A 27,530-nucleotide genomic window follows, 5' to 3' on the forward strand; every position below is an offset into this window, starting at 1 on the left:
CATGACCAGAAAGAGACAAACACATACCATGTAATAAGCACGCATGCACACACACACACGTATAAAAGTACCCACAAACCACTTATCAAATAGCACTGCAGAGCACTGCAGACACTTCTTTCTACATCGTGTTGGACCATGACGGCCTCGACTTGAGAAAGCCATGGTGAAAAAGAGGAAGGGATGGATTCTTTAGAGTCACTGTTGCTGTGCTGTGTTGCTAAGCAGCAGGCAGGGACAACAGACATGTACTAACTGATTGAGGACCTTTACCACATAATTGTATCTTAGAACTCAGTGCCATTTATTGGCACTCTATGATCTTTACTCAGAGTTTTTGTCTGTTCCCTGTACAAAATAATTGAGATAATAAAGTCAGCCCCACAGTGCAGCCAGGGCGGAAACACTGAATATCTGCAGGAGAAGCAAGATATCACCCACTTTTTTTGTAAGCGAAAAGTGCTGAGCGAATAGCGCTTTAAAAAAAAAGAAAAAGTGGTATCCAATTGGTAGTTACAGTCTTGTCCCATTGCTGCAACTCCCATACAGACTCGGGAGAGGCGAAGGTCGAGAGCCATGTGTCCTCAGAAACACAACCCAGCCGAGCCGCACTGCTTCTTGACACAATGCCCGCTTAACCCGGAAGCCAGCTGCACCAATGTGTCGGAGGAAACACCGTACACCTAGCGACCGTGTCAGCGTGCACTGCTAGAGCGAGATGGGTCAAAAACATCCATGCCGGCCAAACCCTCCCCTAACCCGGACGACGCTGGGCCAATTGTGCGCCACCCCACGATTTGTGCTTTTTAAGGTCAGTCCGGTTAGATTATAAAAAAAGGATATCACAGTTTTCGATTTCGATTATTTTCTTGACATTAAATGCACTATGCAATATGTGGGTTGAATGCTGTAACACTGAATAAAACAATTAATACAAGTACTGCTTATCACTTACTAACAATCATTTATTCACATTACTTGAATAAAAATGTTATTTTACTCGATGGCTTTATTATTTCATTCCAAACCAACATCTCATCTCTATAGAGCTGCTGCCTATGCTGTCTGACAAAATCACTATTTTAATAGCTCTTTCAAGTAAATAAGGCATACCAACTATCAATCAGATCAACTGCTTTCTATCCCTTTCGATCATGTGTGCTTTCTTCTCGTTACGCCAATTTATGCTTGATCGGGAAATGCTGACCAAAGGCTCTGTAGGGAGAGTGTGATGCCGTGAGCCTCGCATTTTTTTTTTTAACAATGCGGAGGGCTCCGTATAGCTCCGCATTGACATGATTGGTCGACGTAAGTGGGGGGACGGTACACCCTGTATAAACACAAACTCAGTTGCAGTACTTTGACGAAAGGCTATCAGAACAATTCACAAATAAAACATCTTTATGATGTGTAGGGATTTCAAAAGACACGAAAATGAGTTTGACCTCCTGGAAAGAGATCGGGGCGGTAACGGGGATAGATGCGGTAGAGAGGTCAATGGAATGCAGACCGTGGGGGATAGAAGGACGCTAGATGATTGGCACACATTCAACAAATCTGATCTAACAAAGTGGATATTTGTCAAATCTGTCATGATTGATGTATTGTAAAATCTGATATTGACTGAAAACCAGTCAGCATCTGGTGACCGCCATGCGAAGTTGCTGGATATCGGCGAGAGCTGGAAAAACGCTGTCGAACACGTCGATCCAGTGCATCCCAAACATGCTCAATGGGTGACATGTCTGGTGAGTATGCAGGCCATGGAAGAACTGGGACATTTTCAGCTTCCAGGAATTGTGTAGAGATCCTTGCGACATGGGGCCGTGCATTATCATGCGGAAACATGAGGTGATGGCGGCGGATGAATGGCACAACAATGGGCCTCGGGATCTCGTCACGGTATCTCTATGCATTCAAGTTGCCATCAATAACATGCAATTGTGTTCATTATCCGTAGCTTATGCCTGCCTGCCCATACCATAACCCCACCATGTGGCACTCTTGATCACAACGTTGATATCAGAAAACCGCTCGCCCACATGTGGTCTGTCATCTGCCCAGTACAGTTGAAACCAAGATTCATGCGAAGGTTCGGAGGTTCGGGGCTGCCGTGGTTACACGTGGTCTGCGGTTGAGGCAGGCTGAACGTCCGGCCAAATTCTCTAAAACGATTATTATGATAGAGAAATTAACATTAAATTCTCTGGCAACAGGTCTGGTGGACATTCCTGCAGTCAGCATGCAATTGCACACTCCCTCAACTTGACATCTGTGGCACTGTGTTGTGTGACAAAACTGCACATTTTAGAGAGGCCTTTGATTTTCCCCAGCACAAGGTGCACCTGTGTAATGATCATGCTGTTTAATCAGGTTCTTGATATGCCACACCTGTCAGGTGGCTGGATTATCTTGGCAAAGGTGGTCTTTTTACGTCATGCTATCTTGGCTGAGCTCCTATGTCAAGCACCGGGAAACGGACTCCAAAATCTCAAGAAGAGGTAAGGTCTTGTCTTTTGATTTAGCCTGTGGCTTGTAATTAAGATGGATGGCTATAGAGATTAGCACTGAAACACTACGAGTGGAGGCCTCATCGCAGTAAATGCTGCACGGCCACTGTAGACGTCAGATTGAAAGGCTCTGCATGGTAAGTCTCCGTGTCTGGTCTACACAGACGGGACAAGTTTAAGCAGACGCGCAATGGAGTGTGGTCATTGTAGTCCATTACTATGTTTTCTGCACTAAACTATGTCGAATATTGGCCTGTTGAAAACTACAACTCTTTACTGTATCGCACAGTTCAGGCTTGATCTGATTTATCTCTACAGAAATTGCACATCGAGCCCACAGAAAAAAAACTGAATGAAATGGAATTCAAATAATTGAACCGACATTGGTAAATTAGTTGTCGAAAAACCGTGAACAAGAGAAACATGCATGTGCATAGTGTTGTTGTATCACTGAACAAGTCAGTGTGCTCCGTTTTGGTTAGTTCTCATTCAATATCTGTACTGAAAGGTCATGATCCATTGCACTAAACTCTGTTTGCTTCTGCAACGAATCAGCAAAGAAAGGAAGGAGAGGAAATGACTTGCATGTCGACAGGCTGGATGAAATATTTTGGTGCTGAAATTTTATTTGCCTTCCATTAAGACCTGAAGTTGCGTGAAGCTAAGCATTTCTTTCTGAATACAGAATCCCTGGCGGCTTACATTACCTTGAATTAGTGTGAGATGGAATTGGTTGAAATACAATGACAAGAAGAGGTAAGAATACAACTCAATAGGTGTGTGAGTCCTAAATGAGTCTGGTACAAATTCACTTAACACCCACACCAGTAGAAATTCACTTTTTTGAGCTGAAAGATGGTCAGAGCCTAACCATGATGTTTCGCAACAATGTAAATCAATTCTTATTCAAAGTCTAATAGATTTTAGGGTTGAAGGGTTAAATCTGAATTTGTGACTTCAGATTTATTAATTAGAAACATCTGATGCAAAGTTCCTCCAATTCGCGAGTCATCGACAAGAGCCAAACAGCTTTTCTCTGTGGCCTTTGGGTCAAAAGTGGCTATATCAAATTCATGAAAACAAAAATTTGCTTTTTGGTCTTAATTTAAGGTGAAGTTGAGTTTGGTTTAAAATCAGATTTTAAGAAGGAAAAAGTTAAAATTAACAGGGTTTATGACTTTGTGGCTGTGACGACCCTACACTTCTCATGGAGCAAATTAAAATAGGGGGTGCAAACTAATGTTTTTGCACTTCCCCTTTACCAGCAAATTTTCGTAAGCCATTAGATAATTTGTCAAATTGCACTTATTTTTGAACTAGTCTACATAAAAAAAAATGGCCTTTTTAGAAATGGTAAAATTGCACGATATAATTGATTTTTAGAACCCCGCTTCCCCCATCGCCCCAAGATTAATGGTTTTGACTACTAAAGTTATGCAAATTCATTTTTGCATGGCCTGGTGCCCCAGGTTTAGAGTATTTGCACATTTTTCCACCATTCCATTGATCCTAAAGAGAAATCTCCACCCACTCGGGGGAACCGGGCCATGCAAAACAAAACTGCTTCAATACAAGCTCCAAACAGTTCAATAGTTAGGCTATCCATATTACCGGAGTTTATATTCTTTCTATGGCGGATTAGCGACCGCAATTTAGATAAAGCATTGTGATATATAGCTAGCTAGCGTGCTGAAATGACAACAGAGAGAACAAAAAATATAGCGATTTGATCATGTCCGTGTGCATGTCCAAATATTAATGAAGTCTGGAATCCAATAGTTTCACTTGAATTTTCAAACGGCAAGAGTCAGAAAAAACGTCAACCATCAGCATGTCAACAGCCCATATAGGCACCGCTGAGACTCATAACAGGTAGGCTGGTACTCTTTTTCTGGAATTATTATTTTCACCTGACTTACAGTATGCCACTTAACTGAAATGGTGCTAATAACTTCCATTAGCTGGCTAAGGTTAGCATGCTAGCTACTTACACTGACAGCTGTCAGTCAGTGCCCTATTTGTTGTTATTTGTCTGCTACACGTGGAAATCAACACATTCCCACCCCCAATTCCTGAATATGTAGTGCATTCGGAAAGTATTCAGACCCCTTCACTTTTCCCACATTTTGTTACGTTACAGCCTTATTCTAAAATTGATTAAATAAAAATGTTCCTCAATCTACAGACAATACCCCATAATGTCAAAGTGAAAACAGGTGTTTAGAAATTTTTGCTAAACTATTAAAAATAAAAACAGTACAGCTTATTTACATAAGTATTCAGACCCTTTGCTATGAGACTCAAAAAATTCTGCAACATTGATGGTCCCAAAGAACACAGTGGCCTCCATCATTCTTAAAATGCAAGAAGTTTGGAACCACCAAGACTCTTCATAGAGCTGGCCGCCCAGCCAAACTGAGCAATCGGGGGAGAAGGGCCTTGGTCAGGGAGGTGACCAATAACCCGATGGTGTGTTAGCAGGATTACAAGATTGTTATATTTATGCACCAAATGATTGTCATATTTAATAGAGTGAGGTTATTAGGACTCTCGCTCTTCTTTTCTGAGAGACGTCTTTATGGAGCTTGGGCTGGCAACTGATTAAGTGATGGCTTGGTGATTAAAAAAAACCTACAGCTGGCATTCCATAGATCAGATGTGGTGGGTGTCACCGAGAGAGATAGCCTGGAGGAACAGAACAAAGGCCTCAGTATTCCTGATTATCCTGGCATCTGGGAGACAACACCAGAAGCATGTGACCACAGGATGAATGGTGCCCCCAATTATGGTGCCTCCAATCTATATGGGAGGGGTTGAACCAGCTATGACTGAGAAGTCTTGGTATCGGGTATATAAGGAACAGCATGGTCTTTAAAGGGTAGGATCTCGGCCCAACAGTCAAGACTGTTGTGTCATAATTGCAATAATTAAATCGCTATTGAATAAAGACGATTGTTTGAAGAAATGACCAAGTCTCTCTCACTTGAATAGAATATTCCACCACAACGGTCACTCTGACAGAGCTCCAGAGATCGATCCTCTTTGGAGATGGGAGAAACATCCAGAAGGACAACAATCTCTGCAGCACTCCACCAATCAGGCCTTTATGGTAGAGTGGCCAGATGGTAACCACTCCTCAGTAAAAGGCACATGACAGCCCGCTTGGAGTTTGCCAAAAGGCACCTAAAGGACTCAGACCATGAGAAACAAGATTCTCGGGTCTGATGAAACCAAGATTGAACTCTTTGGCCTGAATGCCAAGCTTCAGGTCTGGAGGAAACCAGGCAACGCTCATTACTTGGCCAATACCATCCCTACGGTGAAGCATGGCGGTGGCCACATGCTGTGGGGATAATTTTCAGTGGCAGAGACTGGGAGACTAGTCAGGATCGAGGGAAAGATGACTAGAGCAAAGTACAGAGAGATCCTTTGTGAAAACTTGCACCAGAGCGCTCAGGACCTCAGACTGGGGCGAAGGTTCATCTTCCAACAGGACAATGACTCTAAGCACACAGTCAAGACAACGCAGGAGTGACTTCGGGACAAGTCTCTGAATATCCTTTAGCGGCCCAGCCAGAGTCCGGACATCTCTGGAGAGACCTGAAAATTGCTGTGCAGCGACGCTCCCCATCCAACCTGTCTTGAGAGAATCTGCAGAGAGGAATGGGAGAAACTCCCCAAATACAGGTGTGCCAAGCTTGTAGCGTCATACCCAAAAAGCCTCGAGGCTGTAATCGCTGCCAAAGATGCTTCAAAGTAGAGTAAAGGGTCTGAATGCATATGTAAATTTGCCCAAAATTCTAAAAACCTGTTTTTGCTTTGTCATCATGGTGTGTAGATTGATGAGGGTAAAAAAAAAAAAAATGGAACAGCCTTATTTATATAAAAAAAAAATAAAAAAAAAAAGGATTTTAAGTGAAGGGTTCTGAATACTTTCCGAATGCACTGTATTAGCAGCCTGCGTCAGTCTTCAAGGTGGAACCTAAACAAGAATTTCTGCTCTAGGACAGGAATTACTCGAAATAGGTGCGGCAATTCCTCTGATGTGGCCCTTTAATGTGTTTTTAACAGACACTACACCCTTCGAAATCACTTCCACATTCAGTAATAAAACACTTTCACATCAAAACCACAGTGAAAGTATCACTGTTTAGCGGTAGTGAAATGATTCGCTTGAAAGGTAGTGGCATAGCATTTGTCCGAGTCCCAAAGCAGCAAAGAAACCATTTGTGAATCAATGTCGACCGATTGATGTATTGCACAGTAGTGACCACACGAGGGCAGTGTAGGTCTATTCTCTGTCCTACTGTTCCAGCTCAACAAAGTCCCCTTCCTGAGTATCATATATATCTATGACATAACTACTTCAGTGTGGTGGGGCAATACGAGAGAGAGAGAAGAGAGAGGACAGAGCCAAGGGCAGAGATCACACAAGGGAGGAAAAGTGATAGGGAGAGAGTGCGAGACAGTGAGAGACAGTGAAATGTGAAAGTGAGATTTCGGTGAGTGAGGCTGTGTCAGATGAGAAGCTGTTTAAAAGACACCAGGGCCCGTATCCACAAAGCCTCTCAGAGTAGTAGTGATGATCCAGGTTCTGTTTGGCCTTTTAGACCATAATGAATCAAATGACATGGACAGGGATCTGATCCCAGCTCTCCGTCTCAAGAGGCTTTGTGGATACAGGCCCTGGCCAGGTAAAGGAGAGAAGATCACATAAAAACAGAGAGAAGATTTGGGAGGATACAAAAAGCAGCCTGGTAGAGAAGAAGAGAGGGACGAGAGAGACAAAGAAAGGAGTCTAGTGGAGGAGAAGAGAAGGGAGGATGAGACGGTTCACTTGGGCCGGGTGCCAGATTGTCTGATAGACACTGTCCTTTGTCTCCCCTTTCTCTGTGCAATGCCTCTTTTCTCTCTCTCTCCCCTTCTCCTTTTTTCTGGCCTCCGGAGTGTGTAACATCTGTAGAGCCTCACACACACACAGCGTACACTCTGGACCTAATAGTCTAAACAAACACTGGAGCCCAGCCCAGGTGTGGGGGGGGAGATAACAGCCAAACTCCAGCCATGTGGCCTGTGGAATGTTGTCCCACTCCTCAATGGCTGTGCGAAGTTGCTGGATTGTGGCGGGACCTGGAACACTCTGTAGTACACGTCGATCCAGAGCATCCCAAACATGTCTGGTGAGTATGCGGGCCATGGAAGAACTGGGATATTTTCAGCTTTCGGGAATTGTGTATAGATCCTTGCGACATGGGGCCGTGCAATATCATGCTGAAACGAGGTGATGGCGGCGGATGAATGGCACAACAATGGGCTTCAGGATCTCCTCACAGTATCTCTGTGCATTCAAATTGCCATCAATAAAATGCAATTATGTTCGTTGTCCGTAGCTTATGCCTGTTCATACCATATCCCCAACGCCACCATGGGGCACTGTTCACAACGTTGACATCAGGAAGCAGCTCGCCCACAGGACGCCATACATGCAGTCAGCATGCCAATTGCACGCTCCCTCAAAACTTGAGACATCAGTGGCATTGTGTTGAGACATAACTGCACATTTTAAAGAGGCCTTTTGTCCCCAGCACAAGGTGCACCTGTGTAATGATTATGCTGTTTAATGAGCTTCTTGATATGCCACACCTATCAGGTGGATGGGTTATCTTGGCAAAGGAGAAATGCTCACTAACAGGGATGTAAACAAATTTGTGCACAAAATTTGAGAGAAATAAGCTTTTTGTGCGTATGGAACATTTCTGGGATTTATTATTTCAGCTCATGAAACATGGGACCAACATTTTACATGTTACGTTTCTCTTTTTGTTCAGTGTAATACTGCCTGACATTGATACACATGTTTATGCATGCACACGCAACAGAGTAAATTATACCATACACATACTTCAAAGTAATGCTTTCACAGTTATCACAGCAGCTTCTGATGCCTGTGTGATAATTCTGTGATCATACAGCAATAAATGCATGGGACTGCTACTGAATTAAAATGCCAAAACCACAGTCGTTACCACATCAATACGAACTCCCTCACCCCTCGGAAACGCTGAGTTCACTTCGTTTGGTTCAGACGAGAGCAGTAAAACTTGCGAACACACGCAATTCAGTGCTTACAACCCAGTTGACTCAGTAATGTTGAAAATGAATCAAACTGATCCTGATTCCCGCCCACACACACACACACAGTAAGCCTACTTTACCTTAAGGTGTGTGGCCTCGTGATTTCATCGTTTGGGTTCAAAACACCCTAGATGAGTGTAGCATCACTACAGAGGTGGTGTGCAGTGCTCTGTGCTGACATTTTTTTACAAGGAGCACATGTGTCTGGAGGACCAAAACTGCCATAATTACAAATAAATAAATGCACACAAATAGATAAATGAAAACACAAATAAATAAATGAGCAGGCAAATTCATACATTTCCCTCCACATATCTATGTTTAAAATGTGGTATTTAATTATTCACACATTCATTTACAGTAGCAGTCAAACGTTTGGACACACCTACTCATTTATTTTCAAATCAAAATATATTTTAGATACGTAAAGTAGCCACCCTTTGCCTTGATGACAGCTTTGCACACTTGGCATTCTCTCAACCAGCATCATGAGGTAGTCACCTGGAATGGGTTTCAATTAACAGGTGTGCCTTGTTAAAAGTGCATTGTAGAATTTCTTTCCTTCTTAATGAGTTTGAGCCAGTTGTGTTGTGACAAGGTAGGGGTGATATACAGAAGATAGCCCTATTTGGTAAAAGACCAAGTCCATATTATGGCAAAAACAGCTCAAATAAGCAAAGAGAAACAGTCCATATTTTCTTTAAAACATGAAGGTCATCCAATCCGAAAGGTGCAGTTGCAAAAACCATCAAGCGCTGATAAAGCTGTCTCTCACAAGGACCGCCACAGGAAAGGAAGACCCAGAGTTACCTCTGCTGCAGAGGATAAGTTCATTAGTTATTAGCCTCAGAAATCGGCAGTTAACTGCCCCTCAGATTGCAGCCCGAATAAATGCTTGAGAGTACAAGTAACAAACACATCTCAACATCAACTGTTCAGAGGAGACTGCGTGAATCAGGCCTTCTTGGTCAAATTGCTGCAAAGAAACCACTACTAAAGGACACCAATAATAAGAAGAGACTTGCTTGGGCCAAGAAACACGAGCAATGGATATTAGACAGGTGGAAATCTGTCCTTTGGTCTGATAAGTCCACATTTGAGATTTTTGGTTCCAACCGCCGTGTCTTGTGAGACGCAGAGTAGGTGAACGGATGATCTCCGCATGTGGTTCCCACCGTGAAGCACGGAGGAGGAGGTGTGATGGTGCTTTGCTGGTGACACTGTCAGTGATTTATTTAGAATTCAAGGCACACTTAACCCACATGGCTACCAAAGCATTCTACAGTGATACGCCATCCCATCTGGTTAGCACTTAGTGGGACTATCAATTGTTTTTCAACATGACAATGACCTAACAAACACCTCCAGGCTGTGTAAGGGCTATTTGACCAAGAGGGAGAGTGATGGAGTGCTGCATCAGATAACCTGGCCTCAACAATCACACAACCTCAACCCAATTGAGATGGTTTGGGATGAGTTGGACTGCAGAGTGAAGGAAAAGCAGCCAACAAGTGCTCTGCATATGTGGGAACTCCTTCAAGACTGTTGTTAAAACATTCCAGATGACTACCTCATGAAGCTGGTTGAGAGAATGCCAAGAGTGTGCAAAGCTGTCATCAAGGCAAAGGGTAGCTACTTTGAAGAATGTAAAATATATTTTGATTTGTTTAACACTTTTTTGGTTACTACATGATCCATTTTGATGTCTTCACTATTATTCTACAATGCAGAAAATAGTGAAAATAACACAAAACCCTTGAATGAGTAGGTGTGTCCAAACTTTTGCCTGGTACTGTATATATTTATTAGTTCATTTCTGTATTTTTTCCGCCAATATGATAATGGGGGGGGGGTGTCCGTAAAATGTCTGTGGGTTTTTTCAAACACACCATTATTAGATCAATATCACACACTTGAGGGATTTAGAACCGGTAGGTAGCTTACAGTAACCCAGCTCTCCTGGCAAGTAGTATGGCTGCAATCAGGCGAGCGGTAGCCAGACATTTGGCAGTGCTGGCTAACGCTGCTGAAAACGATGACTCTCCTTCCGTGTGGAGGCATGCATCGAAAACTTGGTTCAGCTAGATACTACAAATGGACACAGAGGTGGGCCCATTAGTTCTTAGCAATTTGGAGGAAGTTGCCCGACCACATAACCAGAGTTCAGGTGATAACAGAATCCTGATGCAGCACACCATAGACAATCACCCTCTGGGCAACCATAATCAACAAGTCATTCAGTACAGTACCTATTCGGTTTAATTAAACGTTGAACACCGTTCGGTAGTACTGAATGCACAATGAAAAATATTTGAGGTATTAAAGGTAAGAATTGCCAGCAATTACAACATAAAGGGTTAAGTGGCAATAGAAAAACAGATATTTATGATTGAGATAGCCTACACTAGGCCTATCTGAATCCTATAGCACGAATATCTGCACTCAATGTATTCCCTATGGCATTCAGAGGCTGCTGTACCACAAAGTAATCACTAGAACAATTATCTGGGTGATTTTTCTAGGGGCACTGGTGCTCACAAATAAAAATTCCAGGTAGCATAGAAAAATATTTAGGAAGGGAAGGGGGAGCATACTGTATGTCCCCAAAATGGTAGCAGTGTAGAGCCCTGGTGGTTGTATGTACAGTGGGGAGAACAAGTATTTGATACACTGCCGATTTTGCAGGTTTTCCTACTTACAAAGCATGTAGAGGTCTGTCATTTTTATCATAGGTACACTTCAACTGTGAGAGATGGAGGTTGGAGTCTGTTTGATTGAGTGTGTGGACAGGTGTCTTTTATACAGGTAACGAGTTCAAACAGGTGCAGTTAATACAGGTAATGAGTGGAGAACAGGGCTTCTTAAAGAAAAACTAACAGTTCTGTGAGAGCCGGAATTCTTACTGGTTGGTAGGTGATCAAATACTTATGTCATGCAATAAAATGCAAATTAATTACTTTAAAAAAATCATACAATGTGATTTTCTGGATTTTTGTTTTAGATTCCGTCTCACAGTTGAAGTGTACCTATGATAAAAATGACAGACCTCTACATGCTTTGTAAGTAGGAAAACCTGCAAAATCGGCAGTGTATCAAATACTTGTTCTCCCCACTGTATGTGTGTACAGTATAATTCCTGGATAGCCTGGGCTGTGGCGGCAGGCCAGAGCCCCATCACTCAGGTGACGAACGATGAACAGGGGACTCAGTCTCCCACTCAGTCGCTCTTTTTTTGTTCCCTCCCTTCGTTCTCCCTCCTGTTCTCTTCCTCCCAATCTTCCGCTCTCTCTACCGCCCTCCCGATCTCTCTCTCCCTCCCTCCCTCCCGCTCTTCAGGAAAGTGGAGCACTGTTCAAGCAGAGTGTTTCTTTCCCTCTTTTTCCCGTCTTTGTTTCCATCATCTCTACCTCTTGCCAGGCCCAGCAGTGAGAGACATGATTGACGGGGGTGTAAAGTAGCAGAGAAAGGAGAGAGGGAGAGGCTCTGACATCACCTGTGTGTTTAGCACAGATTTGAATGAAATCCATTGGTGGTGCTGGGTGAGGCATCGTCAGGTCCCGAGTTAACATGGCCTGCTGTTTCAGGTGTATTGCACAAAGGCTAACTGTGGAGAGGTGAGCAATGGTGGGAAGGATGAAAGAGAGAGGTAAAATCGTAGAGGGGGGAGGTTTTGGCTGAGGCGAGAGTGCCTACAGTAGGCGTACAGGAAGAAGAGTCTTCAGTCCCGTACATAATACAAACACTTTTTAAATGACTGAGGAAAAAAATGGCACACTTCAACCACCCACTACACCTCCATGGAATAACAGCACTACTACTGTATAACCTTTATTGTCAAGTTATTTACCACACTAATACCTAGTGCTTTCCACCATCTCGAACTTTCCAAGTCTTGTTTATCCCATAGACAGAACTGGAACATATCTGATTATAGTGGCCAACACAGAGAGACAGACAAAAGCAACAAAGACTGATAGGGTTATGGAGACAACAATAGATAGGTGAAAATATAGGGGCTTTATGCTGTTGCACTGTGACCTCAGAGTTTGGCACTCGCGTGGTTAATGCCCATCGTGGGAGTTCATATCCCACAGCATGTCCTCACACAAATCAGCCGCCAGCAGAGGAAGACACACACAAATGTCAGTTGTACCTACCATAAATGACAACAGAGCAATGCTATGCGAATGCTAGCAACAGTAGCTTCAGTTAGCTAGGGCTAACTGCTAGTAGGTTCATTTCAAATGGTGACAACGCAAAAACTGCAAAAAGCAGCAATTCAGCTACTAGCCATTAACGTTAGCTCCTTAGGTTACAGGAAATGCTGATTTGGCTAGTAGTAGGCTATTAGCGTTAGCGGAAGTAGTAGCATCGGTGACATTAATAATAGTAGCAGCGGTAGCAGGAATAGAGCTGTAACATTAGACCAGAGGAAGGGATGGTTAAGAGGGGGCATTAGGAGGGTGTAATGTCTGGAGTGGCGGGATAGGACAGGTCGATAGGAGAGGAGGATGTCAGTAATGTAAACAATGAGATTATCACAAAGCTAGGGGCTGAATGCTGCAGAAATGTAGTATTATGCAGAGCACAAGGACTACTACGGAATATGCATACAAACAGCAGCCTGCTATTCTCATCACACATGTCCCTCAGCCACATCATATGCACAGTTTACGCATACACACAATTTCCCCTCCCATAGCCCAAGTCTCACACACACACACACACACCTATCCAAGAAACACTATTTCACATCTCCACTGTCCGAAAGATTCCAGACCAGCTGCTTTATACCAGAGTCAAATCCCTACTCCCCTAATACCGTGCCTCTCCTCCCCACTCTCCAAATCCCCACCTGGCCCCACCTCCATATACAGTCCAGTACAACCCGAAGTTACAGTGCATTCAGAAATGATTCACACTCCTTTACTTTTTCAAAAAAAAGTGTTCCTGGCTCAAGTTAAAATGGATTCAATTGAGATGTGTCACTGGCCTACACACAATACCCCATAATGTCAAACTGGAATTATGTTTTTCACATGTTTTACAAATGAATAGAAAAATAAATATTAAAGGTCTTGAGTCAATAAGTATTCAACCCCCTTCTTATGGAAGCTTAAATAAGTTCAGGAATAAAAATGTGCTTAACAAGTGAGTCACATAATAAATTGCATGGACTCAGTGTGTGCAATAATAGTGTTTAACATGATTTTTGAACGACTACCTCATCTCTGTACCCCGCACATACTATCTGTAAGGTCTCTCAGACGAGTAGGGAATTTCATACACAGATTCAACCACAAAAACCAGGGAGGTTTTCCAATGCCTCGCACCTATTGGTAGATATATATATTTTTTTTAAAGCAGACTTTGAATATCCCTTTGAGCATGGTAAAGTTATTAATTACACTTTGGATGGTGTATCAATACACGCCGTCACTACAAAGATATAGGCGTCCTTCCCAACTCAGTCGCCGGAGAGGAAGGAAATTACACATGGATTTCATCACGAGGCCAATGGTGACTTTAAAACAGTTAAAGTTTAATGGCTGTAAGGGGAAAACTGAAGATGGATCAGCATTGTAGTTTCACCACAATACTAACCTAATTAACAGAGTGAAAAGGAAGCCTGTACAGAATAAAAAAATATTCCAAAACATGCATCCTGTTCGCAACTGGGCACAAAAGTAATACTGCAAATAATGTGACAAAGCAATTCACTTTTTGTCGTGAATAAAAAGTGTTGTATTGGATTTGCCTCAAACAACACATTACTGAGTACCACTCTCCTATTTTCAAGCATGGTGGTGGCTGCATCATGTTATGGGTATGCTTGTAATCGTTAAGGACTGGGGAGTTTTTCAGGATAAAAAATAAACAGAATTGAGCTAAGCCCAGGGAAAATCCTAAAGGAAAACCTGGTTCAGTCTGCTTTCCACCAGACACTGGGAGATTAATTCACCTTTCAGCAGGACACACAACCTAAAACACAAGAACATATCTACGCTGTAGTTGCTTACCACGAAGACAGTGAATGTTCCTGTGGCCGAGTTTCGGTTTTGACTTAAATCTGCTTGAAAATCTAAGACAAGACCTGACAATGGTTGCCTAGCAATGATCAACCAATTTGACAGAGCATGAAGAATATATAAAATATTCCTGGGGAAATGTTGCACAATCCAGGTGTAGAAAGCACTTAAACTTACACAGAAAGACTGCAATCACTGCCAAAGGTGATTCTAGTCAGTATCTGGTGTGACCACCACTTGCCTCATGCAGCGTGACATCTCCTTCGCAGGCTGTTGATTGTGGCCTGTGGAATGTTGTCCCACTCCTCTTCAATGGCTATGCGAAGTTGCTGGATATTGGCGGGAACTGGAACACGCTGTTGTACACGTCGATCCAGTGCATCCCAAACATGCTCAATGGGTGACATGTCTGGTGAGTATGCAGGCCATGGAAGAACTGGGACATTTTCAGCTTCCAGGAATTGTGTAGAGATCCTTGCGACATGGGGCCGTGCATTATCATGCGGAAACATGAGGTGATGGCGGCGGATGAATGGCACAACAATGGGCCTCGGGATCTCGTCACGGTATCTCTATGCATTCAAGTTGCCATTGATAAAATCCAAATTGTGTTTATTGTTCGTAGCTTATGCCTGCCCATACCATAACCCCACTGCCACCATGGGGCACTCTGTTCAAACGTTGACATCAGCAAACCGCTCGCCCACATGGTGCAATCTCCTCGAAATGGTTGAAACTGGGATTCATCCATGAAGAGCACACTTATCCAGCATGTCAGTGGTCATTGAAGGTGTGCATTTTCCCACGGAAGTCGGTTATAATGCCGAACTGCAGTCAGGACAAGACCCTGGTGAGGACAACAAGCACACAGATGAGCTTCCCTGAGACCGTTTCTGACAGTTTGTGCAGAAATTCTTTGGTTGTGCAAACTCACAGTTTCATCAGCTGTCTGGGTGGCTGGTCTCAGACGATCCCGCAGGTGAAGAAGCCGGATGTGGGGGTCCTGGGCTTGTGTGGTTACACGTGGTCTGCAGTTGTGAGGCCGGTTGAATGTACTGCCAAATACTCAAAAACGATGTTGGAGGCAGCTTATGGTCGAGAAATGAACATTAAATTACCTGGCAACAGTTCTGGTGGACATTCCTGCAGTCAGCATGTCAATTGCATGCTCCGCCAAAACTTGAGACATCTGTGGCAGTGTTGCGTGACAAAACAGCACATTTTAGAGTAGCCCTTTATTGTCCCCAGCACAAGGTGCACCTGCGCAATGATCATGCTGTTTAATCAGCTTCTTGATATGTCACACCTGGATGGTGGATGGATTATCTTGGCAAAGGAGAAATGCTCACTAACATGGATGTAAACAAATTTGTCCACAACATTTTAGAGAAATACACTTTTTGTGTGTATGAAACATGGGACTAACACTTTACATGTTGCGTTTATAATTTTGTTCAGTATATATAGACAAAGTGAGCGATTTCACACTAGTGGCAGTGGATTTTTTGTATATCAAATTGTTCTGGAAATTCTCACGGGGAGGAAGGATGTTTGACATGCTTTTTACATTTGTATCACAACATTTTTTGGGAAAAGTGGACATTTTAGGCAATTTTTAGACATATACCTGCCTCCTCTAAGACCTTATGATCCGTGAACTGTACATGATATAAACATCTTGATGTCATTATACTCCTTATAGTGTGGAGTATGTCTAGATTCTGAAACACATTTGTACTTTAAATTTATTCAACATAAAAAATATGAATCTCAACTACCCTTTTCAATGTAGCTTATTTTTTATAGATATTGTTTAGAACATTATACTCTACAATTACATCACATTTCAAGAGTGGGCTCTTAATTATATGACCCATTTTATACACGTAAATTGACATGGGTCATTAACCAATCACAGCCTTCCTTTAGGATTGCATATTCAGCAATTCACCAGCAGAGGGAGTTCCCTTTGAATCCATTTACCATACACTGTGTTGGTGGTGTTCATGAAATTGATCAGAAATTCAGACTTTGCAGAGAGCCCATCCTGTAAATTGTACGTACTGTAGATTATTTTGTTTCAAACAACGTCTTAAAATAAAACAAGGTTCATTTTTGATATTTTTTTATTTTTATGTTGTATAAATGTATCTGAAAAATGTTTATCTAGACATACTCCATATGTTAGAGCACACTATAAGGAGTATAATGACATCAAGATGTTGTCTGTATCATGTAGAGTTCACAGAACAGTCTCACAGTAGGCATGCATAGGTCTAAAAAAAAGGGCCTAAAATGGCCACTCAGGATTTTCTCAATAAACGGGTTGTGATACATGTAAAAAGCATGTCAAACATCCTTCCTCTCAGTGAAGTTTCCATGTGAGAACTGACAGAACAAATCTGAGATACCAAAAACATTTGTGCTCCCGCTAGCGTGGAATCGCCCAGTGACTGATCTGTACATTGACCCAATAAAGACCCATTATGGATACTACAGTTGGTTGTAGATAAAGTGTCTAGACTTAGTTAGTGCTTCTCTGCCTACGATAGTGCTGCTGCCACAGCAACCTGGGTCAAAGGTCAGTGTAGTGTGCTCTTGGGCACGCCCTGGCGTATAAATCTATGACAGTTGAAAGAAAACACACCAGCATGTACACATGGGAAAATCGGAATTGGCTGAGGACAGCATAGACTAGAGGACGATAGCTGAAGGGAAGAAAGCTTCGGCCAAGTCTGATTTCAAATGCAGTCGGCCTCCGTTAAAAAAAGCAGCCACAACATAACCAAATGTGAAGACTTGAAACAGAGGCCAGCTGAGCCAGACCACACTGTAGGAGCTAAAATAGAAGTGGGCATTGTGACCATGGTCTCCAGGCTCCGGCCTAAACCAGGTTGTCTGTCACTCAGAGCGAGCTGCACATTGCCTTCAGCTCAAGGCCATGCACACAGACCACCACCTGATGCCCAGAGAAGCCAAGAGACACTTGAAGCTTTTCACACTACTGAGCCGAACCAAAACAAAATCAAGCTGTACTGAGCTGGCCTCCGTTCCACCATTGTTCTTTTCAGCACGCACGATTGAAGCAACTATGTGAAAAGAAATGAGCCAGCAGCTTGGTTCTGGTCTGCACCGCAGTATGAAATGCTCAGATATATTGTCCTCTCCTGTTCCACCAACCAACAGAACTGTACAGATCAGCTAGGTTGGGCTCAGTGGTGTGAAAGAGGTCACTCTCAGAAAAAAATACAATATACATCACATGATACTAGGGATCAGAGGGGAAACATCTAACAGAGGAGGAAGTCTGAAATGGCACCCTATTCCCTACATAATGCACACTACTTTTGACCAGAGCTCTATGGGGCAAGCCTAAAAGTAGTGCACTATATTAGGGAACATAATGCAATTTCAGACGCAGCCAGAGACTGCAGAGAGTAAATGCCCCCAAATAGATGAGATGTATGGAAGACCTCAATGGGAGAAAAAAAAAAATCAAAGGAAAGATTCTGGCCTGTATCTCTTCAGAAAGAAACTATGGCAACTGCTGGCTCTCACAGAACATTTCTCTTTGTAACAGAGAAGGTTACAGTCAGTTACTTTGTCACGACAGACTACAGTAGTAAAACGTTGGATGCGTTGGTTGGTGTTGATATGAGGAAGTGTATCTCAAATAGTGACAAGTGTTATAATTAGCCTCCTTTGGCTGGGCAGCGCTACATCATTACAGCGTGTGTGTGACTAAATGACGGTGATATATGAATGAAGTAGGAAAGCCCTATGAAACAGACTAGGGGAGGATTTATGTGAATGGGTATTGTAGGAGAGAGGGGCAGGACGGCGTTTCTGTGTTTCAAATCAAATCACATTTTATTGGTCACATACACATATTTAGCAGATGTTATTGCGGGTGTAGCGAAATACTTGTGTTCCTAGCTCCAACAGTGCAGTAATATCTAACACACAACAATAGACAAATCTAAATGTAAAAGAATGGAATTAAGAAATATAGAAATGCTAGGACGAGCAATGTCGGAGCGGCATTGACTAAGATACAGTATATACATACGAAATGAGTAAAGCAGTATGTAAACATTAAAGTGACTAGTGTTCCATTATTAAAGTGGCCAGGGATTCCATGTCTATGTATATAGGGCAGCAGCCTCTAAGGTGCAGGGTTGAGTAACCGGGTGGTAGCACGCTAGTGATGGCTATTTAACAGTCTGATGGCCTTGAGATAGAAGCTGTGTTTGTCTCTCTGTCCCAGCTTTGATGCACCTGTACTGACCTCGCCTTCTGGATGGTAGCGGGGTGAACAGGCCGTGGCTCAGGTGGTTGATGTCCTTGATGATCTTTTTGGCCTTCCTGTGACATCGGGTGCTGTAGATGTCCTGGAGGGCAGGCAGTTTGCCCCCAGTGATGCGTTGGGCAGAGTGCACCACCCTCTGGAGAGCCCTGTGGTTGCGGGCAATGGAGTTGCCGCTCTCAATTATGCATCTGTAAAAGTTTGTGAGGGTCTTCGGGGCAAAGCCGGATTTCTTCAGGCTCCTGAGGTTGAAGAGCCACTGTTGCACCTTCTTCACCACACTGTTTGTGTTAATTATGAGCATGGAGGGTACTATGGTATTGAAGGCTGAGGGATGGGATAGTCCAGATGGGATAGGGCAGTGTGCAGTGCGATGGCGATTGCATCGTCTGTTGATCTATTGGGCGGTATGCAAATTGATGTGGGTCTAGGGTGTCAGGTAAGGTAGAGGTGATATGATCCTTAACAAGCCTCAAAACACTTCATGATGACAAGAGTGCTACAGGGCGATAGTCATGGAGTTCAGTTATCATTGCTTACCTTGGGTACAGGAACAATGGTGGACTTCTTGAAGCAATTGGGGACAGCCGACTGGCATAGGGAGATATTGAATATGTCCGTAAACACTCCAGCCCGCTGGTCTGCGTATGCTGAGTACGCTGCTTGGGATGTCGTCTGGGCCGGCAGCCTTGCAAGTTTTAACATGCTTAAAATGTTTTACTCACGTCAGCCACGGAGAACGAGAGCACACAGTCCTTTGGAGCGGGCCGCGTCGGTGGCACTGTGTTACCCTCAAAGCTGGCGAAGAAAGTGTTTAGCTTGTCCGGGAGCAAGATGTCGGTGTCCGCAACATGGCTGGTTTTCCCTTTGTAATCCGTGATTGTCAGTAGACCCTGCCACATACATCGTGTCTTAGCCGTTGAATTGCGACTCCACTTCAACTCTGTACTGACATTTTGCCTGTTTGATTGCCTTACGGAGGGAATAACTCCAGTTTGTATTTGACAATATTCCCCGTCACCTTGCCATGGTTAAATGCGGTGGTTCGCGCTTTCAGTTTTGCGTGAATGCCCCCGTCTATCTACGGTTTCTGGTTTGGGTAGGTTTTAATATAGTCACAGTGGGAACAACATCGCCTATACACCTCCTGACAAACTCAGTCACCATGTCCGTGTATATATCAATGTTATTTTAGAAGGCTAGCGGGAACACATCCCAGTCCGCGTAATCAAAACAAATCTTGAAGCATGGATTCCGATTGGTCAGATCAGCGTTGAATAGACCTTAGCACGGGTACTTCCTGTTAGTTTCTGCCTATAGGAAGGGAGGATCAAAATGGAGTCGTGATCTGATTTGCCGGAAGGGAGGGCAGGGAATGGCCTTGTAGCCACCCCGGCCGAGTAGCAGTGATCAAGTGTTTTAGCAGCGCAAGTACTACAGTCAATGTGTTGATAAAGCATATTTGAGGAAAATGAAGTTCTGTTAAAGTCACCAGCTACAATAAATGTGGCTTCAGGATATGTGGTTTCCAGTTTGTCAAGTGTAGTTCCTTTAGGGCCGTCTTGGTATCGGCTTGAGGGGGAATACACACGGCTGTGACTACAACAGAAGAGAATTCTCTTGGGATGGTTATACGGTCGGCATTTGATTGTGAGGTATTCTAGGTCGGGTGAACAAAAGGATTTGAGTTTCTGTATGTTATCACAAAAACACCATGAGTAGTTAATCATGAAACATGCACCCCCGCCTTCTTTCAAGAGAGTTCTTTATTCCTGTCTGCGCGATGTCCTGAGAACCCAGCTGGCTGTATGGACGGGGACAGTATATCCGGAGAGAGCCATGATTTCGTGAAACAGAGTATGTTACAGTCCCCGATATCTCTCTGGAAGGATATCCTCGCCCTGAGATTGGACAATAAAGTAGACAGAGGCGAAACGTTCTCAAGTAATATACTCGGAAGCGGTGGACGGTGTGCACGCCTCCTGAGTCGGACTAGAAGTCCACTACGAATACCTCTTCTACACTGGCGGCGTCTTGGAGAAGCCTATGGAATAAGTTCAGTTGCCCTGGGGGGTACGAACAAAGGATCCCTGGTCGTAATGCTGGTGAGTTACTGCCGCTCTGATATCCAAAAGTTATTTCCAGCTGTATATAATAACACAAAATATTTTGGGCTAATAATGTAACAAATAACAACCCCCAAAAAATACTGCCAAGTTGCTTAGGAGCTAGAAGCAGAGCTTCCATGTCTGTCGGTGTGATCTTGCATGTATGCCCCCTGGTTTGTGTGCGCACGAGTGTGTGAGAAAGCGCCTTTACCTTGCAGCGCAAGTGTAGCCATCTAAGCCCCCGACTCCGGCAAACATATGCCCCCTGGCGACGGGGGTTATAGACCCCCGTCGCCTCTGCCACCCTCTGTCTATGGCACCCTCTGTCACCCTCTGTCTATGGCCCCACTATCGGTCTCCCCCTCTACATTTCCAGCTGTTCTGTCAAAAATAATAAAAACACTTAAGGGTACTGTGGTGCTGAGAAATAGACTCGGTAACCATGACAACCATCACTCGGCAGCAGATGGATGGAGAGTGGAGAGAGAGTGGGTGAAGCCTATGGGTGGTTTGGGGTTATTTATTTAGAATTACTGAGATGATGGAACCAGCTGATATCTCCATCTAACCTCATATACAGTGCCTTCAGAAAGTATTCACACACCTTGACTTTTTCCACATTGTTTGTGTTGCAGCCTGAAATTAAAATTGATTACATTTAGATTTGTCACTGGCCTCCACACAATACCTTATAATGTCAAAGTGGAATTATGTTTGTTGAAATGCTTAAAAATGTATAAGAAATGAAAAGCTGAAAGTATATTCACCCCTTTGTTATGGCAAGCCTAAAGTAAAAATGTGCTTAACAAGTCACATAAGTTTCATGGACTCACTGTGTGTGCAATAGTGTTAAATATTTTTTTTTGAATGACTACCGCATCTCTGTACCCCACCCATATAATTATCTGTAAGGTCCCTAAGTCGAGCAGTGAATTTCAAACAGAGTCAACCACAAAGACCAGGGAGGTTTTCAATTGCCTCGCAATAAGCACCTATTGGATGGTGTATCAACACACCCAGTCACTACAAAGATGTCCTTCCTAACGCAGTTGCCGAAGAGGAAGGAAACCGCTCAGGGATTTCACCATGAGGCCAATGGTGACTTTTAAACAGTTAGAGTTTAATTGCTGTGATAGGAAAATACTGAGGATGGATCAACAGCATTGTAGTTAATCCACAATACTAACATAATTGACAGAGTAAAAAGGAAGCCTGTACAGAATACAAATATTCCAAAACATGCATCCTTTTTGCAACAAGGCACTAAAGTAATACTGCAGAAAATGTGTCAAAGCAATTAACTTTTTGTCCTGAATACAAAGTGTTGTGTTTGGGGCAAATCCAAGACAACACATTACTGAGTACCAATCTCCATATTTTCAAGCATAGTGGTGGCTGCATCATGTTGTGGATATGTTTGTAATCATTAAGGACTGGGGAGTTCTTCAAGTTAAAATTAAATGGAGCTTAGCACAGGCAAAATACTAGAGAAAAACCTGGTTAAGTCTGCTTTCCACCAGACAATGGGACAATAACCTAAAACACAAGGAGTTGCTTACCAAGAAGACAGTGAATGTTCCTGAGTGGCCGAGTTACAGTTGACTTAAATCAGCTTGAAAATCTATGGAAAGAACTGAACATGGTTGTCTAGCAATGATCAACAACCATTTTGACTGAGCTTGAAGAATTTTGAAAATAATAATAGGCAAATGTTGCACAATCTAGGTGTGGAAAAATCTTAGAGACATACCCAGAAAGACAGTTGTAGTCACTGCCAAAGGAACTTCTACAAAGTAATGACGCAGGGGTGAATACTTACGTAAATCTGATATTTCTGAATTGAATACATTCGCAAACATTTCTAAAAACATGTTTTCACTTTGTCATTATGGATTATTGCGTGTAGATGGGCAAGAGACAAATGCCTTCACAACAATGTGGAATAAGTCGAGGGGTATGAATACTTTGAAGTCACTGTACACAACAGAAAACATCAGGCTTGTGTAAGCATCAAACCTAATGCTACATCTCACATCCACTGAATGAAGACGTAGCCTACTGAATACTGATAACATGATGATGATGCCATTCTTACCTTCCTTAACATGGTCTATAGACTTCTAGAGGGTGCCAAATCCCATGTCAGGGTTCTGTTTGACTTTTCTTCTGCCTTCAACACAATCCAGCCTTACATTCTGGCACAGAGACTCATTCGGGACATCTCCTTAGATGGGGAGCTGGTTTTGTGGCTGTTGGACTTTCTGAGCCACAGCGAGTCAAAATAGGTCCCCACGTGTCGGATATACGCAATACCAACACAGGCTCTCCTCAGGGATGTGTTTTGTCCCCACTCCTGTACATCTTGTACACTAATAGTTGTACTAGTTCCCATACTGACAGACACCTCGTTAAGTTCGCTGATGACACTGCCTTGATCAGCCTGTTTGGCATTGGGGAATAACAACATATTTTTCGGAATACATTTGTACTGTAGTGAAGCCGTCTCTAGAGTAATGCAAGGTCTCTTTCATGATCATGTGAAACGTCAATTGCTATGGAAATGCTGGGATGTATTTTTCAATTATGTTAAAGGTAATTATGATGTAACTATGATGGTGATACGATATGGATTACAATTATGAATATTAAGGCTATACGCGTTACATGTTACACACACACAAATTGGCAGAGTTATTATTTATTTGGACATCACACATTATATAGTCTTACTCTTATACAGACATCGTACACACTCACTATATCACACACATCAACCTACTCAGATTTGTTACACACATAATTTGTCTCAATCTTCTAAACATCTGTGGCATTGACTCACTGGCAAACAGGCAAGGGAATAAAACAAATATTGCTAGAACCTATTTCCTGAATTCTAAATATCAGACATTTGAAAGCTCTAGTTTTGACCGTCATAATACCTCTGATGGCAGTAACTTTACAAGCACTAATTATGGTCAATTTAGCCTGAGAATAGTATCTAGTTATGGTAAGGGGTGAAGTAAGTATAGCTAGTAATAATTCTAAAGGTTTGGCAAATTATATAAAATGAAGATCAGTCTTTACATGGCTAAAAGAAAAGGAATATAACATATACTGTTTACAGGAAACTCACTCTACATCCTTAGATGAAGTTGGGTGGAAAAAGGAATGGGGTGGTGAAATAATTTTCTGTCATGGACAAAGGAACTCAAAGGGTGTGATGATATTAATTAACAAAAATGTCGATCTGAATGTGCAAATAATCAGGAATGATTCGCAAGGAAAGTGGATACTTTTGAATATGAAAGTGGACGAAAAAGAGATTTGTCTCAATAACATCTCACTACATGGTCCAAATCAGGATGATCCACACTTCTTCAAAAACATTTATACCAATTTATTGAACTTACAGTCAACAAATGATCTAATCATTATGGTAGGAGACTATAAAACAGTGCTAAGTACCTCAATGGACCGTAAAGGTAATCACTCTACAAACTATCATCACCGTGCCCTTAAGGAAATCTCAAATATTATGGACACAATAGAAATAGTGGATATTTGGAGACTAAAAAACCCCGACCTAGTGAGATATACATGGAGGAGACTTAATCAAGCTAGTCGTCTTGACTACGTTCTTGTCTCTTTCATCAAAGGTTTAAAAAGTTTTAATAGGAGACAGAATGCAATCAGATCATCATCATCATCTAATTGGCATTCACATAACTCYAGTAGATTTTTCACATGGACGGGGATATTGGAAATTTCATCAAAGTTTACTGGAGGACAACTTATTTTTTAACTAAGCCCAAAAAAATTATAACTGAATTTGTCCAGTATAATATAGGTTCAGCAAATGCCCTTTTTGTTTGGGATACCTTTAAAATGTACCTTCTGTGGTCATTCAATTCAATATTCATCAATAATAAAAAGCAGTTTCTGGCTAAAGAGACAAGACTAACAAGGGAAATCCATGAATTAATAGTACAGGTAGATAGCAATAAAAACGATACTACAGAGATACAAAATAAGTAAAATAACTTGAGGAACTTATTCAAGAACGATCTAACGTAATCTATTACAAAAATAAAGCAAACTGGATGGAATATGGAGAAAAATGCACAAAATTCTTCCTGAATCTCCAATACAGGAACTCTAACAAAAAGAATTTGCAGAAACTCGTTACTGAAGACGGAGTCATCTATGATTCTCCGAATTATATTTTAAAAGAGGTAGCTAATTATTTTATGCAGATGTTCTCTTTTCCGTCTCATCCTCTCCCATTGAACGTAGATTACGGTAAGGAATTCTTTCCAAATAATATAAAATGGAAAATTAACAAAATGTACAGAAAGATCAGTGTGAAGGCCAAATTACAGAGGAATAACTTTTTGAGGCTATTAAATCCTTTCAGTCTGGAAAATCCCCAGGGCTTGATGGCATACTGGTAGAGGTATATCAAGTATTTTTTKATATATTGAAAGCTCCATTGTTAGACTGTTTTAAATACTCCTATAGAAATGGTAGTCTGTCAGGTACTCAGCAGGAAGGTCTGATTTCTCTATTATTAAAACAATACCCAGATGGCAAATATAAAGGCCCAGTCTATCTAAAAAAATGGAGGCCCCTTACACTTCAATGTTGTGATGCAAAAATACTAGCAAAATGCATAGCACTCAGAATTAAAAGGGTTTTACCAGGTATTGTTCAGCCTGATCAGACAGGTTTTTTACATGGATGATACATTGTAGATAATATACGACAACTACTAGAAATAATAGAACATCATGAAACATAAGAAGCCAGGAATGGTATTTATTGCAGATTTCGAAAAGGCATTTGATAAAGTAAGACTGGATTTTATTTATAAATGCCTGGATTTTTCAATTTMGGTAATTCTCTTATTAAATGGGTAAAAATAATGTATAGCAACTCCAGGTGTAAAATAGTAAATAACGGCTACTTCTCAGAGAGTTTTGAATTGTCAAGAGGAGTTAAACAAGAGTGTCCGCTGTCACCATATCTATTCGTTATGGACATCGAAATGCTAGCTATTAAAATCAGATCCAATAACAACATTAGAGGATTAGAAATCCAAGGCTTAAAAACAAAAGGTGTCCATGTGTGCCGATGACTCAAGTTTTATATTAAGTCCGCAAGCTAGATCCTTGCAATGTCTCATTGAAGATCTAGACAACTTTTCTGTACTCTCTGGACTAAAACCTAATTATGACAAGTGTACAATATTACGTATTGGATCCTTTACCTTGCAGCTTATCTATAAAATGGGCTGATGGTGAAGTAGACATACTCGGTATTCATATCACAAAAGATATAATAAGCTCTCCACAATGAATTTCAATAGAAAACTTGTAAAAAATAGACAAGATCCTGCAACCATGGAGAGGTAAATACCTGTCTATTTATGGAAAAATTGCCCTGATTAACTCCTTAGTCTTATCTCAGTTTACTCACTTACTTATGGCACTGCCTACTCCTGATGATTCATTTTTCAAATCATATGAGCAAAAAATATTTTGCTTCATCTGGGACACTAAACCAGACAAAATAAGACAAGCCTATCTATATAATGAATAGGGTGGGTTGAGATTACGAAATATAAAAGCACTAAACCTCTCTAAAAGCTTCCCTCATTTAAAAGTTTGATTTGAACCTTAAATGGTTCTCAAGTAGATTAATAAGAAAAGCTCATCCATTGTTTAAAAATGGCCTTGTTGCAGATTGCCATGTCTCATTTTCGATTAATTGAAAATTATACTTTTTTTCCAAAGTATCTCTCTTTTTCAAACAAGCATTGCAGAGCTGGCTACAATATCAATTTCATCCCCCTGAAAAGACAGAACAAATATTACAACAAATATTATGGCTGAACTCAAATGTGCTCGTTGATAAAATACCTGTATTTATGGGAAAAATGTTTGGGAAGTGTATTTTGTTCTTAAATTATATTGTAAATTGCAAAGGTAGAGTTATGTCCTTCATGGAGTTATCAGAATTCTACGGAAAGGTCTGCTCAATCCAAGAGTACAACCAGTTGATTACAGCATTACCCAAAAATGGAGGAGGCAGGTGGCAGCGGGAGCTGGTAGGGAACTAGTCTGTCTGCCCAATATAAAGGATCAAAACTGGCAGAGGAATAAAAATAGCATAAATAGGAAAGTATAGCATAAATAGGAAAGTATATCAGTTTCATTTGAGGACCAGGATGTTGACCACAGTGCCATACAGATTGCAAAATAGTTGAAGAGATTTTTGATGTACCGATTCCAACTGGTACAGGGTGTTGAGTTGATATACACTGCTCAAAAAAATAAAGGGAACACTTAAACAACACAATGTAACTCCAAGTCAATCACACTTCTGTGAAATCAAACTGTCCACTTAGGAAGCAACACTGATTGACAATACATTTCACATGCTG

At 41.9% G+C, this 27,530-nt stretch overlaps 1 protein-coding gene across 1 annotated transcript in view; it reads right to left on the reverse strand.

Moving 5' to 3' along the window:
• The window catches only part of rps6ka1 (ribosomal protein S6 kinase a, polypeptide 1), a 120,180-nt gene that overhangs the window by 42,946 nt on the left and 49,704 nt on the right, over window positions 1-27,530 (reverse strand). The gene's annotated exons all lie outside the window — the stretch shown is intronic.

This window comes from Salvelinus sp. IW2-2015, unplaced genomic scaffold (assembly GCF_002910315.2).
Source record: "Salvelinus sp. IW2-2015 unplaced genomic scaffold, ASM291031v2 Un_scaffold16326, whole genome shotgun sequence".
NCBI classification, from domain to species: domain Eukaryota; kingdom Metazoa; phylum Chordata; class Actinopteri; order Salmoniformes; family Salmonidae; genus Salvelinus; species Salvelinus sp. IW2-2015.